General features: G+C 34.2%; 1 protein-coding gene across 2 annotated transcripts in view; it reads right to left on the reverse strand.

The window, feature by feature from the left end:
• Window positions 1–18,588, reverse strand: part of FBXL17 (F-box and leucine rich repeat protein 17) — a 572,591-nt gene that overhangs the window by 517,341 nt on the left and 36,662 nt on the right. The window lies entirely within an intron of this gene.

The following is an 18,588-nucleotide window of genomic DNA, read 5'->3' on the forward strand; positions in this document are numbered from 1 at the left end:
GTTTGTTTGAGGCTTGGTTGAGCCTTGAATTCCCTGGAGCAGAAATGGTGAAGGAGCTGACAAAGACCAGACCCTGTGAACGCCAGTGTGGAGCAGGACCTGCCCAGAAGGAACTGGGAACTGTCTGCCACTGAACCCAGGTGACAGTCTGGTGAATCCAAGTAGAATCTGGGACCATGGAAGGGGATCCAGGGAATCTGGGAACAGGATCCAAGTCAAGATGAAATTGTAGTTTACTAGTGACCTAAGGGGTGGAGGGTTTTGTGTATGATACTTAGTAACTGATTGATTTAATTGATTTAACAAGTAACTGATTGGGTTAATCAAGACTTTGCCCCAAGAATAGAAGACTTTGCTGAATAAGTGACTGATTGAGTTAAGAGTGACTATTTTACTTTGAGACTATGTTGTGAATATTATATTGTGACTACTATACTATTGATATATATATAGTTATATACTATTGATATATATATAGTTATATATATATACTGATATAGATATATATAGTTACTGATAAGTGACTGAGTTAACTTAGTTGCCCCACGAGTGGAAGACTTTGACTATTGTACTTTGAGACTATGTTGTGAATATTATATTGTGATTTTCTGTGACAAGTTGTAATAGTGTAAAAGCTGTACCTTGATTTTCTGTGAAAGTTTGCTTTGATTTGTTACGGAATAGAGTGATCACTATACTGCGTAATCAGAACCTTAAAAGCTGTTCACAGTAGCATTCTTCTGGAAAGCTGCTTGTGCATGGCATTACATATGCTCAAATAGTCCTATCTTTGAACTATGGAATATCAAATTATATACTGATTTAATTTAAAAGGTCTTATTGAATTCTTGGTAGAATTTCTCCACTTAATCCTCTACAACAGAGGTACTACAACTTATTTTTTTTTGTTAGTTGAGTTCTTTTTTACATCACATACATTTCCAAATACATGCCTCCCTCTCCCATTCTATGAAACATATCTTCTAACAAGCAATAAAAGGAAAAAGCAGTTAGCAAAACTAAGCAACACAGAGATCTTACCTAATAGCATATGAAGCTATTATGCAGCCCACAGAAATCTTTCTTTGACTCTGACACCACTGTTCTACACCCATAGCCTCCTACCTCTACAATAAAAGGAAAGACATATATTTTCTCGAGTCTTTTTCCCAAGCCAAGTTTGGCCATTACAATTAATCAATAAAATTATGTAATACGAGTTTCATTTTCTTCATTTACGTTGTTATAGTCACTCTGTATATCGTTTTCCTGGCTGAGCTCATTTTATCCTGCTATCAGTTCATGCAAATCTTTCCATTTTTCTTAAGGCTTAATAATATTCTATTATATTTATGTACCATAATTTATTTAAACATTCCATAATCAATAGATATATATTTTGTTTCCAGTTCTTTTGTTGTTGTAATGTCCAACTCTTTGTGATCCCATTTGGGGTTTTCTTGGTGTTGTCTGCCATCCTTCTCCAGCTTATTTTACAGATGAAGAAACTGAGACAAACAGAATTAAGTGACTTGCCTAGGGTCACACAGCTAGGGTCTGAGGCTGGATTTGAACTCAGGTCTTCCTGACTCCCAGCTGGGCACTCTACCCACTGAACCACCCAGCTGCTGCATGTCCAGTTCTATGCTACCACAAAAAGTCTTTTTCACAGTCATCACGATAAGTGCTGCAATACTAGATAAATGATTGTCCCCATCAGACAACAAGCATTTATAAGGGCCTACCTATGCTAGGTGCTGGGGACAAAAACAAACAAAAGACAAAAATAAAACAATTCCTGCCCTCAAGTATATATAAAACATATAGTGAGGGGATTTGACCAATGGACTCTCGATCAATTCATTTTACCCCAAAAGTAGCAGATGAAATAAAGAACAAATAACAGAGACAATGAGGTGTTAAAGTCTTAAAGAACAAAAAAAGATCTATACTCTTTAAACCTGATAAAAACACATTAAGACTTGGAAAAGGATCAGTCATCTCCTGATGGCCCTTTAAAATGTAATATACACTCTCTCTAGAGAATAAGTATAGGATACAACTCTGAGGAATATAAGCCATGACAACAGAGAAGATGGGAAGAAACAAATCTTAAAGGAAAATCACTTCTTTGAAGAGGTCCCCTCTACCCCCCACTGCCATCTACCACAGTGTTTGACAGCAGACCTAATGGTCAACACTTAGTAGGCAGCACGACCAGTGAGCAAGGTGAAGACCAGAAGAGCTTCATGAGCTTAGAGAGACTTAGGTGTGGCTACTGTGAGAAAGAAAAAGGACCAAGAAGCCCAGTCATGTGACCTGCCTAATAAACATTAGGCAGATCATCACGAGGATACTATGAAAGAAGAAAATAAGCCATGACAGAGCTATGAACTTCTAGGAAAGACCACGCATGCTTCCTATGCACATACCTCTCTATCAATGAACACTGTGTGTTCCCTAGCTCTCCGGTGATACTACATGTAGTATTTGTGGAAAAGTGTATACTAGTTTAATAGGGGGATGTTTTATAGCTACTTTCATTATGGTGCCATTTCAATAAATGTCTTTGCTTTAAATTAACGGTGTCTACAGAAAAGGTTCATGAACTATAATTTTAGAAGGACAGACACACAGGGTAAGCTGATCTCTAGATACATATCCCAATTAGAAGACTACTGCAATAGTCTAAGTCAAGGATGGGGAACATGCAGCCTTGTGGTCACATGTAGCTCTCTAGGTCCTAAAGTGTTGCCCTTTGAATCCAAACTTCACAGAACAAATCCCTTTAATAAAAGGATTTGTTCTGTAAAACTTGGACTCAATCAAAAGGCTACATCCAAGAACATAGAATGCCACATGTGGTCTTGAGGCCACAGATTACCCACCTCAGTCTAAGTGCTAGAGGATTAAGGGCCTGAACAAAAATTGTCCTAAAAAAATATATTTTGTATTAGCCTTTGGACACATAATAAAACTAAATCCTCTATTTGTCTCTCCAAGACAAACTTCTGAGCCATCTTTCTGTTTAGTTTAAATCTTTCTGGCTTCATTTCTATCAAAAATTGTCACAGTTAATAAGAATTTGGTTTTTCTACCATGAAACTTGATCATTGGTCACCGGACAAGAATGCCATATGTATAGTACCAACAGCTAGAGTTTAGAGAAATCCAAAAGCCATGTGACTCAGTATTTTCCTCACTTTTCTACCTTTTATTTCCCTCCAGCTACACTATTTGGTTTTGAATTCACCATCATCATATTCCCACTGCCCTTCCAGAAGTTCAGCCAAGTGTTCATTTCCATGAAACTACACACCCCAGGACTTCCTCATGTTCTTCATCCATTTGATCATAAGGTCCTTGAAGACAGAGACTCTTTTTCTTACTTGTATTCCCAGGGCTTTAGCACAGTGCCTGAAATATAGTAGGTGCTTAATAACTATTTATTATACTGCCCTTCAGCACACTATCACCATAGAAGTTACAATGTGCTATGATCCATTTTGTATTTTTCTTTTTAATGAGGTGCTTATCCTATGATTTTGGGTAGCTAGATGGAGCAATGGAAAGACAGAGCACCAGGCCTGGAGTCAGGAAGAGCTGAATTCAAACCTGATCTCAGACACTTAGCTTTGTGACCCTGGGCAAATCACTTAACCCTGTTTGCCTTGGTTTCCTCATCTGTAAAATGACCTGGAGAAAGAAACTGCAAACCATTCCAGTACTTTTGCTAAGAAAACCCCAGATGCGGTCACAAGGAGTCAGACATGACAGAAACAAGAGAACAACAATATCTATTTGTGACACATATCATCGCACATGCACATGTCCACATAAATTCTTTGTTTGACCTATGCTCTTGCTGAGAGTGATGTTCTCATCTGTAGTTACCTGCTGTTGAGAAGACTGATCCTGGAACTTTGCTGGAGCCTGGGAATACTAAGTTACAGAATGAATAACCCCAACTATGTGTCCACACTAAGTCTAGCACCAATATAGAATAGACCATAAGACTGTCTAAAGTCAGCCCAAGACAGAAAAACAAAGTAGGTTTAAACTCCTGTGCAAAACAGTACTGGGACCAGTCCTGAATATCCAGCCTAGGCAAGATAAGTAGATCTGGTCTTAAAAAAAAAAATGAATACTCTTATTAGTCAGAGAACATATTCCATTATCTTTATATACAAAACTAAAATATCATCACATGATTAAGTGTTATGACACAAAGAGAAAAAAATCACCAGCAAAAACAAAAACAAAAATTAAAAAACACAACAGTAATTAACTATAAACCAGAGGTTCTCATTTAGAGTGAGCTGGTTTCACCATGATGTTCCTAGGGTTCACACTAAAAATTCTTAAATGGTGTCTTAAGAAATAATTGCCTGATTATGTAACAAATACAGTTTTCCTTTGTGAAAACAAGGATGTGCAGGTTTAAAGCATTACAAGCTTGTTTCTGTAGTTATCTGAAACCATCATGATCAGTGATACAACCACTCTGGTATTCCTATGTTGATTATATCAAACTCTAAATAATCTTGATTAAATGCAGTGCATTCTTGTTTCTCAAACTGTCATCACATTATTTCCAAACTACTACAAGAATGTCATTCAAAAGCAAACCAATTCACACATGATGATCAAAGGCACATGCACGTCCTCATCTGCATTCCACACACTGCACCAGAGTAGCTCCTTAGTTCTCCTTTTCCCCTATAATCCTATCTCATCACCAATGTCATCACGTGATCAAGAGGTTACAATACTTGTTCTTGGCAACCCAAATGTCAGGCAGTTTGAAAGCCCTGATTGCTGGGCATGCTCTTTACAAGCCACCATCAAGAACCATTACAAACATTCTACAGAAACAAACTTTCATTACAATATTAAGGTGATTTTCAGATGTAAATTTAGCCTCTACTTGGGTTACTATTCTTCTATATGGCAGATTTTCAAATAAACTGGATGACAACACTGGTCAGTTGCACATCAGTTTCTGTGAAAGCATAGCCGGCATGCCAGTGATAGAATAGAATAAAGTCACATCTGAAGGGATTTTTTCCTTAAAAAAGTTAGTTTACATAAAAATATTGTTTAGGATGAAGCAACATACATAACTGAACATTAAGTATATTTATACTAAATAGTATATAGAGCTTATCATTAGGCAGTAGAAAAGTAAATATTTTTACAGCATAACTAGCTTATTCCTCTTTGTTTATTGGTTAGTAGATAAAAATAAAAAATGTATTTCCATCTCTCAGCAACAGAGATTGTAAAATCGCCCTGCCACTGTCTACTACATATTTGTATGAGTTAGCATTTTCATTTTATTCTTCTAGGTGGTATAGGGAATAGTGCCTAGAGTCCAGAACACCTGAGTTCATATTGACTTCAGACACTTACTACCTGTGTGACCCTGGGCAAGTCACTTAATCAGCTTGCCTCAACTGCTTCACCTATAAAACAGGAATAACAATAGCACCTACCTCCCAAGGTTGAAGTGAGGATCAACCTCATTAACTCTAGAGGTAAGCAAAGTACCTGGCATACAGTCAGCACTATGTAAGTTTCAGCTCTTATTATTATCTATTATTTTAAATAAAAACAAAAAAATAGAGACAAAATCAGATTTAAGGCCTATTTGAGGTTGAACCAAATATTTCAAATCTTTGTGAAAATAAAAGTCCAACATCAAAATTAAGTTTATATATCATTATTATATACTAACATCTTCCAATGTGTAACTTATTTCACTTAAAATGTTATTTATATTAAACAAAACTGGTAAAATAAACTTTAAAGTCTTGCAAATAATAGCATGAGATTTTACTAGATTACTTCTTTCAATTCTTACAGAAAATCCCATGTAAAAATTCATAATTCTTATATAATTAGTTTTGGAATTTTATATTTAGAATTTTTATAATTATGGGTAGGATAAAACAGCCCTGGAGGCAGGAGGACCTGAGTTCAAATCCGACCTCAGACACTTAACACTTACTAGCTGTTGAAGGTTGGGGCAGCTATAGCAATTTCTTAAAATAAGACAACAAGGAAGTTTGCCACATGGATTAACTCTTCCTTTTAACTGAATACTTTAAGAGGCCACTGTAAGGTTATTAACTGGCCTAATTTCAAAATTGTTGTGTCTCAGGGAATAGGGAGGCCCAAGGAGAGGGAGACAGACAGGAGGTGGAGGTGAAACAGTTGGTGGAGCAGTCAGAACACAAAACATTTATTGATCAAGTTAGCTATCTTATATAGATGAAATTCATGATGCCCCCAAACAGTTAAGATAATAACATCAAAGATCACAGATCAGTATAATACATATAATAATGAAAAAGCTTAAAATATTGTGAGATTTACCCAAACGTGACACAGAAACACAATGTGAGTACACACTGTTGGAAAAATGGTACTGATAAGACTTTTTCAATGCCAAGTTGCCACAAACCTTCAATTTGTAAAAAATGCAGTAACTGTGAAGCACAATAAAACAAGATATGCCTATAAACAGAGCCAGGAAAACAGCATTATACAAAAAAAAAAAAAAAATAAAAAGAGAAAGAAAAACCACAAAAAAAAAAAAAAAAAATGAACCTGTGAAAAAAATAAAAAAAAAAAAAAACTTGCCCCTAAAGACACCTACCCCCATTCTTATGCAGAAGTAAGAAACACTGTATACAACATCAGTTTTTTCTGATATGCAGAATGGTTTTGTTGATTTTTCTTTTTACCCTCTTCTTTATTTTTTAAAAAAATCTTATAAAAGAAGGGATAGCTTTTGGAGGGGTGGGGGTGCACCTGATAGGATACAAGGAGAAATATGTGATATAAAAACAAAAAGTAACAATAAAAGTGTATTTTTAAAGATACTATTTAAACCAAGCAAACCAAGAGAGTTAAAATCTGCCAAGGGAAAATACATTCCAAAGATGGCTCTAAATAATTTTTACATTATCCACTATTTTAGATTATCCGCACCAGTGCTCATCTCCACTAGCACTCAAGTATTGTCTTCCCATCTAACTATCTATATATGTGTATGTGTATACACACATACACACACACACACACACACACAAAGAGCACAAAAGTCAGCACATGAGAAAACTATGCAACTCCATAGCCACCTACCATTTTTTAACACTTGATATATCTGAATCTTCTTTAAGCACTTCAAAAGTTTGACTTTAATTTACATACAAATATTAAATCTATACCTTCTGGTACACACTCCAGAAATAAATTAGTATACACATTGGTCAATTTCACCTTTATTTTAAATGCCATCTCAAATGTCCTAAGTTTTCCCCCATAGTTGTATAATCATTTCTTTATACCCATGAAATTAAAAAAAAAATTTTGTATCAAAACTTACATTTTCTTAGAATATTTATGTTTGAACTGCTCAAATCATCTACAGAAATCAGTTTGTAATAGATACATAGATTTTGGTTAAAGAAAAACATTGGGGGGTAGTGGGAAGATACATAAAATCATTCTCTAACATACTTTCTTCATAAAACTTCTATTCAAATTCAATATTTGTTAAGCATCTACTCTGTGAAAACTGTGCTAGGTGCTTGGAGAGGCAAAGACATAAGACAGATTATCCCTGCATTCAATCTACTAATTTATTCAAATGAGGTTCCAAGACAGCCTTCCTGCCCTACCTTCCCAACGAAGAAGAGAAGCAGATAAAACATTGGTTGGGAGTAAATGAGCAAAATAAGCAAAACTACAATTAATCAAGTAACAAGAGTTTTAAATACAGTGTTTGTTTTAAAATAAATTCAATAGAATTTAAACAATTCTATTTCAAAGCTTCAGATGTGAGATGTAAAGAATATAATTAATATACAAACTTGATACAAGAAATAACTATTTGGATACAAAAATTTGTAGCTATTAAGACTAAACTGTCTGGTGTTATGAGACTTATTTATATGACCACATTTCTTTTGTTGGAACAATCTTTCCTCAAAATACTTGAAAATGTTTATTTAACTCAGCAGAAACCCATAAGAATTTCTATTTGAATTATCAAACAAAAATGAAATGTTAGGTTCTATGCATAATTTTATTTAAAATGGTCAAACATAACATAAATTATAATAGAGATATGGTATTGTCTACAGGGAGGGTAGCTAGGTAACATAGTTCTGGGCCTGGAGTCAAGAGGACTTGAGATCAAATGTGGCCTCAGACACTACCAGTGTGACCCTGGGCAAGTCACTTAACCCTGTTTGTCTCAATTTCTCAACTGTGAAATGAGCTGGAGAAGGAAATGGCAAACTACTCCAGTATCTTTGCTAAGAAAATTCCAAAAGGAGTAATGAAGTCTGAAAAACTAAATAATAACATCAAATGGTATAGAGGTTAAGCAATACCAGGTTTGTAGTCAGAAATTAGGTTCAAGCCCCAGCTCTAACAACTTAATACCCACATGATCATAGCCAAATCATTTAACCTTTCTGACTTCAATTTCTGACTTCAATTCATCTGTAAAACAAAGGAGTGGGGAACCTGCATCCTTCAGGCCAACAACATGTGGCCTTCTAAGTTCTTGGGTGTGATCTTTTGACCGAGTCCAAGTTTTACAGAACAAATTCTTTTATTAAGGGGATTGGATCTGTGAAGTTTGCATTCAGTCAAAGGGCCACACTTGAGGACCTAGAGGGCTACATGTGACTTTGAGGTCACAGGTTCCCCACCACTAGACTAGATAATCTAATGTTCTTTCCTGTTCTAAATCAGACCATGATTTTGCAAAACAAAGAAGTTATAATGTTTTATTATTCAAAAACCAAGCTTTTTAAAATTATGTTCCCTATAAGTAGGAATACCCCTATAGAATTTTTGTTTCATTACTTGTTCATTTTAAGGAAACTAGGTATTAGATGACTGAGCCAGAAAGGGCCATATAAAGCATCATTCACCAATAAGACTAAATGATGGAGACATTAGAAAAGAGTTTAGTGACAAAGTAGAATAAACATTTTGAGTCAAAGGGCTACAGATAAATCCTAGCTCAGCTGTCTACTACTTTATGTTTCATTCTCTAGCACTCTAAAGTATGAGAGTTGTACTAACTGATTTCTAAGGTCCCTTCTAGTTGTAATGAGCACATATGATATATTCACTGTGAGCATCAAGACATTAAAGTTCAGAAGGCAAGCGGCCCACAGAAGCAGGCCCGGAAGAGGCCTGATCAACTCGGGGGGCAAGTCGTCCCACCAACCACAAGAGCCACTACCAGGCCTATCACCAAAGGGCTGGGACTGGAAAGAGCAAGGTAAAAACCAAATGCAGGGGCCCCTGTCCTAGTGGGAGACCTTAATCTCCCCCTCTCTGAACTTGATAAATCCAAACTCAAAATAAACAAGAAAGAAGTTAAGGAAGTGAACAGGATTTTAGAGAGAATAGGTATGATAGCTCTCTGGAGAAAACTGAATGGGGATAAAAAAGAATATACTTTCTTCTCAGCAGTTCATGGCACATACTCAAAAACTGACCATGTTCTAGGGCATAAAAACCTCACAATTCTATGCAGTAAGGCAGAAATATTAAATGAATCCTTCTCAGATCATGACACAATAAAAATTATATGCAATAAAGGGCCATGGAAAGACAGACTAAAAACTACTTGGAAATTAAACAATTCAATCCTAAAGAATGAGTGGGTCAAACAAAAAATTATAGAAACAATCAGTAATTGCATTCAAGAAAATGATAATAATGAGACAACATACCAAAATCTGTGGGATGCATTAAAGGCAGTTCTTAGGGGAAGTTTTATATCCCTGAGTGCATACATGATTGAATTAGAGAAAAGGGAGGTCAACAAAATGGGAATGCAATTGAAAAACCTAGAAAAAGAACAAATTCAAAATCCTCAATTAAATACTAAATTAGAAATATTTAAAACCAAAGGAGAGATTAATAAAATTGAAATTAAGAAAACTATTGAATTAATAAATAAAACTAAGAGATGGTTTTATGAAAAAAAAATTGATAGACCCTTAGTCAAAAAAAAAAATAAAGAAAACCAAATTATGAGTATCAAAAATGAAAAGGGTAAATCTACCTACAATGAAAAGGAAATAAAAATAATAATTAGGAATGATTTTTCCCAATTGTATGCACATAAATTTGACAATCTTGGGGAAATGGATGAATATTACAAAAATGGAAGTTGCCCAGATTAACTGAAGAGGAAGTAAATTACTTAACCCTATCTCAGAAAAAGAAATTGAACAAGCCATCAGTCAACTCCCTAGGAAAAAATCTCCAGGGCCAGATGGATTTACTAGTGAATTTTATCAAACATTTAAAGAACAATTGATTCCAATACTTTACAAACTATTTGGGAAAATTAGTGAAGAAGGAGTCCTACCAAATTCTTTTTATGACACAAATACGGTACTGATACCTCAATCAGGAAAAGATAAAACAGAGAAAGAAAATTATAGACCAATCTCCCTCATGAATATAGATGCAAAAATTCTAAATAAAATATTAGCAAAAAGACTACAGCAACTTATGTCAAGAATAATACACATTGATCAGGTAGGATTTATCCCAGGAATGCAAGGATGGTTTAATATTATTATAATGATCATATAATAATATAATATAATGATTATATAATAATATGATAATATTAAAATGGAAAACCATGAGTATAATTGATCATACCAACAATAAAACTAGCAGAAACCACATGATCATCTCAATAGATGAAGAAAAGGCTTTTGACAAAATACAACATCCATTCCTATTAAAAACACTAGAAAGTATAGGAATTAATGGAGCCTTCCTTAAAATAATAGGTAGCATCTATTTAAAGCCTTCAGCAAGTATTATATGTTAATGGGGATAAGCTAGAAGCATTTCCCATAAGATCATGGGTGAAACAAGGGTATCCACTATCACCCCTCTTATTCAATGTTAGCAGTAGCAATTAGAGAAGAAAAGAAATCAAAGGAATCAAATCAGGCAAAGAAGAGACCAAGCTATCACTCTCTGCAGATGATATGATGATATACTTAGAGAATCAAGTAAAAAACTACTTGAGACAATAAATAAATTTGGCAAAGTTGCAGGATATAAAATAAACAAATCCTCGGCATTTCTGTATATTTCCAATGAAATTCAACAGCAAGAGATAGAAAGAGAAATCCCATTTAAAGTTACTGTAGACATTATAAAATATTTGGGAATCTACCTGCCAAAACAAACCCAGGACCTATATGACCACAACTACAAAACACTTTTCACACAAATAAAGTCAGATCTAACTAACTGGAAAAATATCAATTGCTTGTGGCTGGGTCGAGCTAATATAATAAAAGTGACAATTTTACCTAAATTAAATTATATATGTAGTGCCATACCAATCAGTTTACCAAAAAAACTTTATAGAGTTAGAAAAAATAGTAACAAAATTCATTTGGAAGAATAAACGGTCCAGAATATCAAGGAAATTAATGAAAAGAAATGCCAGGGATGGTGGACTAGCTATACCAGATTTTAATCTGTATTATAAAGCAGCAGTCATCAAACCTAGTGGTACTGCCTGAGGAATAGAGGAGTGGATCAATGGAATAGATTAGGCACATGAGATTCAGAAGTCAACGACTATAGTAATCTATTGTTTGATAAACCCCAAGACCCTAGTTTTTGGGATAAGAACTACTATTTGACAAAAACTGATGGGAAAACTGGAATATAGAATGGCAGAAACTGGGCATAGACCATTATCTAACACCATATACCAAAATCACGTCTAAATGGGTGCATGAACTAGGTATAAAGGTTGATACTGTAAGCAGTCTCGAAAAACAAGGAATAGTTTACCTGTCAGATTTGTGGAGAGGGAAAGACTTTATGACTAAACAAGAATTAGAGAACATTATAAAATGTAAAATGGATAATTTTGACTACATGAAATTGAAAAGTTTCTGTACAAACAAAGCCAATGTAACCAAAATTAAGAGGGAGGTGGAAAATTGGGAAAGAATCTTTACAACCTATGTCTCTGACAAAGGACTCATTTCTAAAATATACAGAGAAGTGAGTCAAATTTATAAGAATACAAGTCATTCCCCAAATGACAAATGGTCAAAGGATATGAACAGGCAATTTTCAGAGAAAGAAAGTAAAGATATCTATATGCTGCTCTAAATCATTACTGATTAGAGAAATGCAAATCAAAACAACTCTGAGGTACCACATCTCACCAGTCAGATTGGATAAGATGACAAAACAGGAAAATGACAAATGCTGGAGAGGATGTGGGCAAATTGGAACACTAATGCATTGCTGGTGGAGTTGTGAACTGATCCAGCCTTTTTGGAGAGCAATCTGGAATTATGACCAAAGGGCTATAAATAATTTCATATCCTTTGACCCAGCAACACCACTCCTAGGGTTATATCCCAAGGAGATCATAGAAGTGGGAGGAAGACCCATATGTGCAAAAATGTTTATAGCAGCTCTTTTTGTGGTGGCAAAGAATTGGAAATTAAGGGGGTGCCCATCAATTGGGGGATGGCTGAACAAGTTGTGGTATATACATATTATAGAATACTATTTGTGCTATAAGAAACGAGGAGCAGACGGTCTTCATATTTGCCTGAAGAGGTTTATATGAACTGATGCTGAGTAACAAGAGTAGAACCAGGAGAAATTTGTACACAATTACAGACACAATGTATGTGTGATGACCAACTCTGATAGACTGGACTCTTCTCAGCAATGCAGTGATATAAGTCAATCCCAAAAGACTCATGATGGAGAGAAATGTATGCATCCAGAGAAAGACCAGAAAGAACTGAATTTATATACAGATGGAAGCAAAATACTTGATCTTTTTACTTTTCTTGTTTGGTTTTATGTCCTCTTTACCATTTTTCATTCCATCTGATACAATCCGTCTTTATAACCTGACTAATGTCTAATGTGAAAGTATTTACAGATCCTATACTTGACTGTATGCTGCCATGGGGGGGAGGGAAGAGAGGGGGACAAAATGTGAAACTTAAAGCAAACTAATTAATTTTTTAAAAATAAAAATAAATTAACAGGAAAAAAAAAAGACATTCCAGGTGCTGTTTCAGAAATATCTGTTCTATGTACTATTTTCTACTAGTTCTATAACTTTAGCTAAGTCACTTGATTTCCATCAGCTACAAAATGTTTAAATAAATGATTTCCAAGTTCCAACTCTAAACCTCTGACTCTATTGCCAGCTTCTTTTAAGTTACAATATTGCTTCTCAAACTTACCATGGCACAGGCCAAAAAAAATATGGTTACAATTAAATTAAATAGTGCCCTAGCAAAAGCTGGCTTGCATGGAGTGGGAAGTGGGAAGAGGGGACTTATGATTTTATCAATTCATCAATATAACTCTTGATGTATTTTAAACTTCTTAAACTTATCTCTTGATGTATTTTAAACTACTTAAATTCATCTCCCTCCACCAATGCAGATCAGCAGTTACCGTTTTACAAAGTTTGCCTAGGACACTAACTTGGCCATGATCCTACCACTAACATGTCAAAGGCAGAACCTGAACCCAGATGCCACTGACACCAAGGCTGACTGTCTATCCCTGCGGTATGATGCTTGTAAAAGTAAATAAGATTTTGAGAATGACATCTGTCTTCAAATATTTCCATTAATAATTTAAAATATTTAGCCCTCTAGTCAATTACAGCTCCTCATTAACATTATTTTTATAACATTCTTATCACTATACAGCTCTGAGCATTTCTGATAAATGAGGTTACAGTGCTAACATTCTATGATCCTCTCTCTGAGGCTGCTCACCAGAGCCAAAGTATGAAGAGGACTCATGAATACATAATCCAAGTTATAAGCAAAGTAAGACTGTTCTCTGAGCCATTTCTTGTTTGCTTTGTATTTTACCATTTATACTAAATATAAAGTAGCTTAGTAACACAGTAAACTCTATAGTAAATGAATTAAGTAAAATGATTAGCCAAATATTTTGACTGTATCACTAAAATATACTACATGTGAAGTATTGATTTTCAAATAATTGAACTACAACAATTAACCTACATCATGTTGAACAGAAATTCATTCAGACTTTAGAGAATTGTGTAATACATTGAAGGATGGCACTATGGAATGTCACAACTACCAAAGAATATTCAATGCAAATAAGTAGGTCCTATTGCTATAATAGTTAGGTGATACAGTGGAGAAAGTACAGGGCCTGGAGTCAGAAAGACCCAAATTCAAAATCTAGCCTCAGACAGCTCTGTGACCCTGGGGCAAGTCAGTTAAAGTCTCTGTGCCTGTTTCCTCATCTCTAAAATGGGAGTCATAACCATAACTACTCTGCATTGTGATGATGATGAGATATTTGTAAAGCACTTAGCACAATGCCTGGCACATAGTAGGTACCATATAAATGCTTACTTCCTTCTACCAGGTGAATATTTGACTTTTTAAAAAGTTTCACTGACTTACTGTTAAATTTTTAAAAGGACTTTTTGGCTTGGATCATCCTATCAGAAGGAAAGGGGAAAAAAAATCTTCTATATCAGAAACCTTTTAAAGTGATATCCCAACACCCTTGTCCTTAAAGAATACAGAGAAGATGGGCAGCTAGGTGGCACAGTGATTAGAGCACTGGCCCTGGAATCAGGAGGACCTGAGTTCAAATCCAACCTCAGACACCTACTGGCTGTGTGACCTTGGGCAAGTCACTTAGCCCCAACTGCCCTGCCTTCCCTCCTCAGAAAAAAAAATTTAAAAAAAAAAAGAATACAGAGAAGAAGGTCAAAAATACTCTCACCAGTTTTCAAAATTTACAAGTTGAAGGGGAAAAAGCTTAATCAGATGCTGACTCTACCAAGCAGAGAAAAAATAATGTGCTAGTAGTCATTGACTCTCCCAAAAGGTGACTCTAGCAGGCACTGAAGAGCTGACAAAACTTACCCAGATACCAGTCATGATTGTATTGAATACCACCTTTGGAATATGAGGTTGGTGGGCAGCCTTTCCTTTAAAACTTGTCATAATATGCTTCCATAATACAAGTCCTTTAAAATGCTACTGTGGCATTACACATACATGAAGTCTGAAACCCTGTCTTTCCATTTCATGGAAGCAGTGACTGTTGTCTTATCAAAACATTTTATATCCCCAAGATCCTGGATGGAGTTCTGCATACAGAAGGAGCTTAATATGTTTGTAAAAGTAAAAACTGAAATTAGTTTTCAAATGACCAGGAAGCTGAATTTTTACAAAGAAAAGGCAGAGGCATGGCACTGTAGCTGGTTTTACTTTTAAGAAGAAACATCACCATCTTGTGGAACTTTAAGATACTGTCTCCTGAGACTTTTTGCCATGTTGCATATTCTCAATTACTGGAATAAAGAAGCTTAATTAGTTATGATTAACAGAGTTGCAAGTAGCAGAATGCCATATAACAGAATTTACCCTTATTAACACAAAATGACTCCAAGAATATTTCAGAACAGAATGTAAGAAGGTACTAAAGACAACTTAGTTATCTAATAACTCTTTATACCACAAGCTGCATTGGCATAGTGCAAAAATGTCTCTAAGCCAGAAGACTTAAGCTCATATTTTCAACTCTTCCCAGTTATGTGACCATGGGCAAGTCAGTTTCTCTGAGCTTGTTTCCTTATTCATGAAATGGTGACAATCCTAAATCAATTACTGACAACAATGGGAAGAAGCATGTAGTATAATAAATGGCTATACTCTGGGTCAAACGATGTGGATTCAAGCCCAACTCCTACTTCTTACCTGTGTGACCCTAGGCAAATCACTATACTTAATCTTTCTGGGCCTCAGTGTCCTCATCTGTAAAGTAAGGGAGAGCTGGACCAAATGACCTCTCATTCTATGATACTGATATACTCTGTAAACCTTAAAGTGCTATAACAATAAAAGCTATTATAAAGAATAGCATTTAACACTGTTACTTAATCAAAAACATTTTAATCACCAAAGGTCATTCTTATTTCTTTTATCTCACTTTCTTTAAAAACTACCTGATTCCTTCTACTAAGTCTTCAGACATTTTATATTTGCCTTACTAAAAACAACACGTGAAATTCAAAATCTGAAAGAATAAAAAAATTTTAAATACTTAAAATAAGAATTCTCTGAAACTGCTTACTAATAAAATTCAATGAATATAAAATTCTATGCATCTAATCAAATGTGATGTTATTATAGCAGTAGTATACATGTCCATATACATAATATACCTAATTTCTAAGAAAAGCCTGCACCATTATTCAAAAAAACAAAGTTATATTATATATAAAAACACTAGTGAACCAGAGTGCTCAGTGTTCCAGTTAAATGAATGATTTGACTAAGCAGAAAGTCTTTCTTGCTCCAATTTTTGTTTTTGCAATTTCATCTTAAGGCTATTTTGAACTTCATTTCACTTTTTTTGGAAAATCTAGAATTTCACAAGATATTAAAGTTATATATAAAGCTAAGAGATTGTGCTGACCACAGAATGCACCCCAAGTTGGTTTTTGTTGGGGTTTTGTTTTTTTTTTTTAGATTTTGCTTTTTCCTTTTTGGAGGGGGGAAGGTAAGGCAATTGGGGTTAAGTGACTTGCCCAAGGTCACACAGCTAGTTTTGTCTTAAGTGTCTGAGGCCAGATTTGAATTCAGGTATTTCTGACTCCAGGGCTGGTGCTCTATTCACTGTGCCACCTAGCCGCCCCTCCAAGTTGTTTTTAAACATAATAATAAAATCACTTAATTAGGATTGGAAGGAATCTTAGAGATCATTGATTCCAACGGCCTTATTGTTTCAGATGAGGGAAAGAAATTAAATTTGGCTTCTTAAAAGTTATGGCTAACTGAGATTTTAGCACACTATTACTATAAACAGTTTTAAAACAAAATATTAAAATAACAAATAGTAACCAAAGTGATTAAATATATCTTTATGAAAAGTATAAAATAAGTGACCAAAATATTATTGAGGTAAGGGAAGTATGCAATGTATTAATACTTCAGAATAGTTTAATCCTTCAAATATCTTTCTACAGCACGAAGTTCAGTAGAGCAGTTTTGTAGCAAATGCTATGATCTACTCTTTCAAAAACTATCACGAGGCAGTAAATTTTATCTTTCTGTAAGTAGTATTTCTCTTACAGAGATACAAATTCTACCTCATCATTGTTAGGGTTTACTCCTGAAATTTTTATATCATTTTTCTCATTCCACCTCAATGAGACCATTTCAGTTCACATAAAAACAGACTTCTCTCTCCTCTACTAACACCTTCTTTGTTTTAATCAGTGATTCTAATCAGTATGATTCCTTGGACACATATACAATATATACTGTTAAAAAAAAAAAAGTACAAACTTGTTACATTACAGCTAATGATGTTTTGAGTTGTAAAAATACAGATAAAATTTTGTGAAGGATATAGATACCTTACTTTAGCATACACATAAATACTTTAAAAACTGTAAGTCTGCTTTTCTTCATTGACATAACAAGGAAACAAAAGCTATTTTGCTGAAATATTCAAAGACAATACTGCCATCTAAAGGCAAAACTATGGAAAATGCAGATTCTGCTTTTATTCTATATATCACTTAAAAAATTATTACTAGATAGTTTTAAATAACAATTTCAGCTAATTTTTATTTTAAAATATGCAATATAAGTATTTCTGAACCAATATAGTGAAATTCTCTCATGTTACATAGTGATTTAGGCAAACCAGAAAAGAGCAGTTAATTTTCACTATTATAAATTACAACTGGTAGCCTTTCAAAATAATACTTTTATTTGGCACCAATTTAAAATATCTAAATTCCAAGCATCAAATCAATTTAATATTTAAAAAGTTCTAGTAAAATGTTACTAGTTGTTCCATAAAGTAAATGATTCAAAACAAAAAATTTTTTTTAATTGACAAAAAAGTCAGTGGTAGAATAAAAAATCAAACATTCAAATATATATTCTACTAGCATAATAAGATAAAAAACACTTCGAAAGAGAACTTTAAACTTTAGAAGTTAAATTTAATGTCTTCAAAATGATCAAAAGACGATAGCCAAATTATCAAATTAAGTTAAAACTTTTACTTCTCAAAAAGAATTCTAATGTAATTGTATCACCACATTTTGAAAGAAAACTAGCATATACCATATTCCATACTGTGAGAGTAAGGAAAGGATAAGGAGGAATTACTTTAATCTCCATCATCTTCAGGAAGAGGAAGCTCAAAATTTCACCTATAGCCCAAGGGTAAAATATTTATGACTCTTTAAACTAAATCTTATCGTTCTTTCCAGGTTTTTCAAAAATTTACATTTAGCTGTCAAATTTTGCCTAATATGACTTAATATCTGATTAAAAGTTAGAATTTTTCATTTAGAACTATGAAAAATGGCCTTGCTTCCAGGAATTTAGTTTAAAACTATACAATTATTTTTCTTCACAAATATATTACTCTTTCGGAATCCATTAATAATGTAATATGCCCTTTTGTGGTCCAAACCTAAGTACACCTAAAAGATAG

Source organism: Petaurus breviceps, unplaced genomic scaffold, assembly GCF_028583685.1.
Source record: "Petaurus breviceps papuanus isolate PSGF00001 unplaced genomic scaffold, PetGlider_PUasm1.0 184, whole genome shotgun sequence".
Taxonomy (NCBI): domain Eukaryota; kingdom Metazoa; phylum Chordata; class Mammalia; order Diprotodontia; family Petauridae; genus Petaurus; species Petaurus breviceps.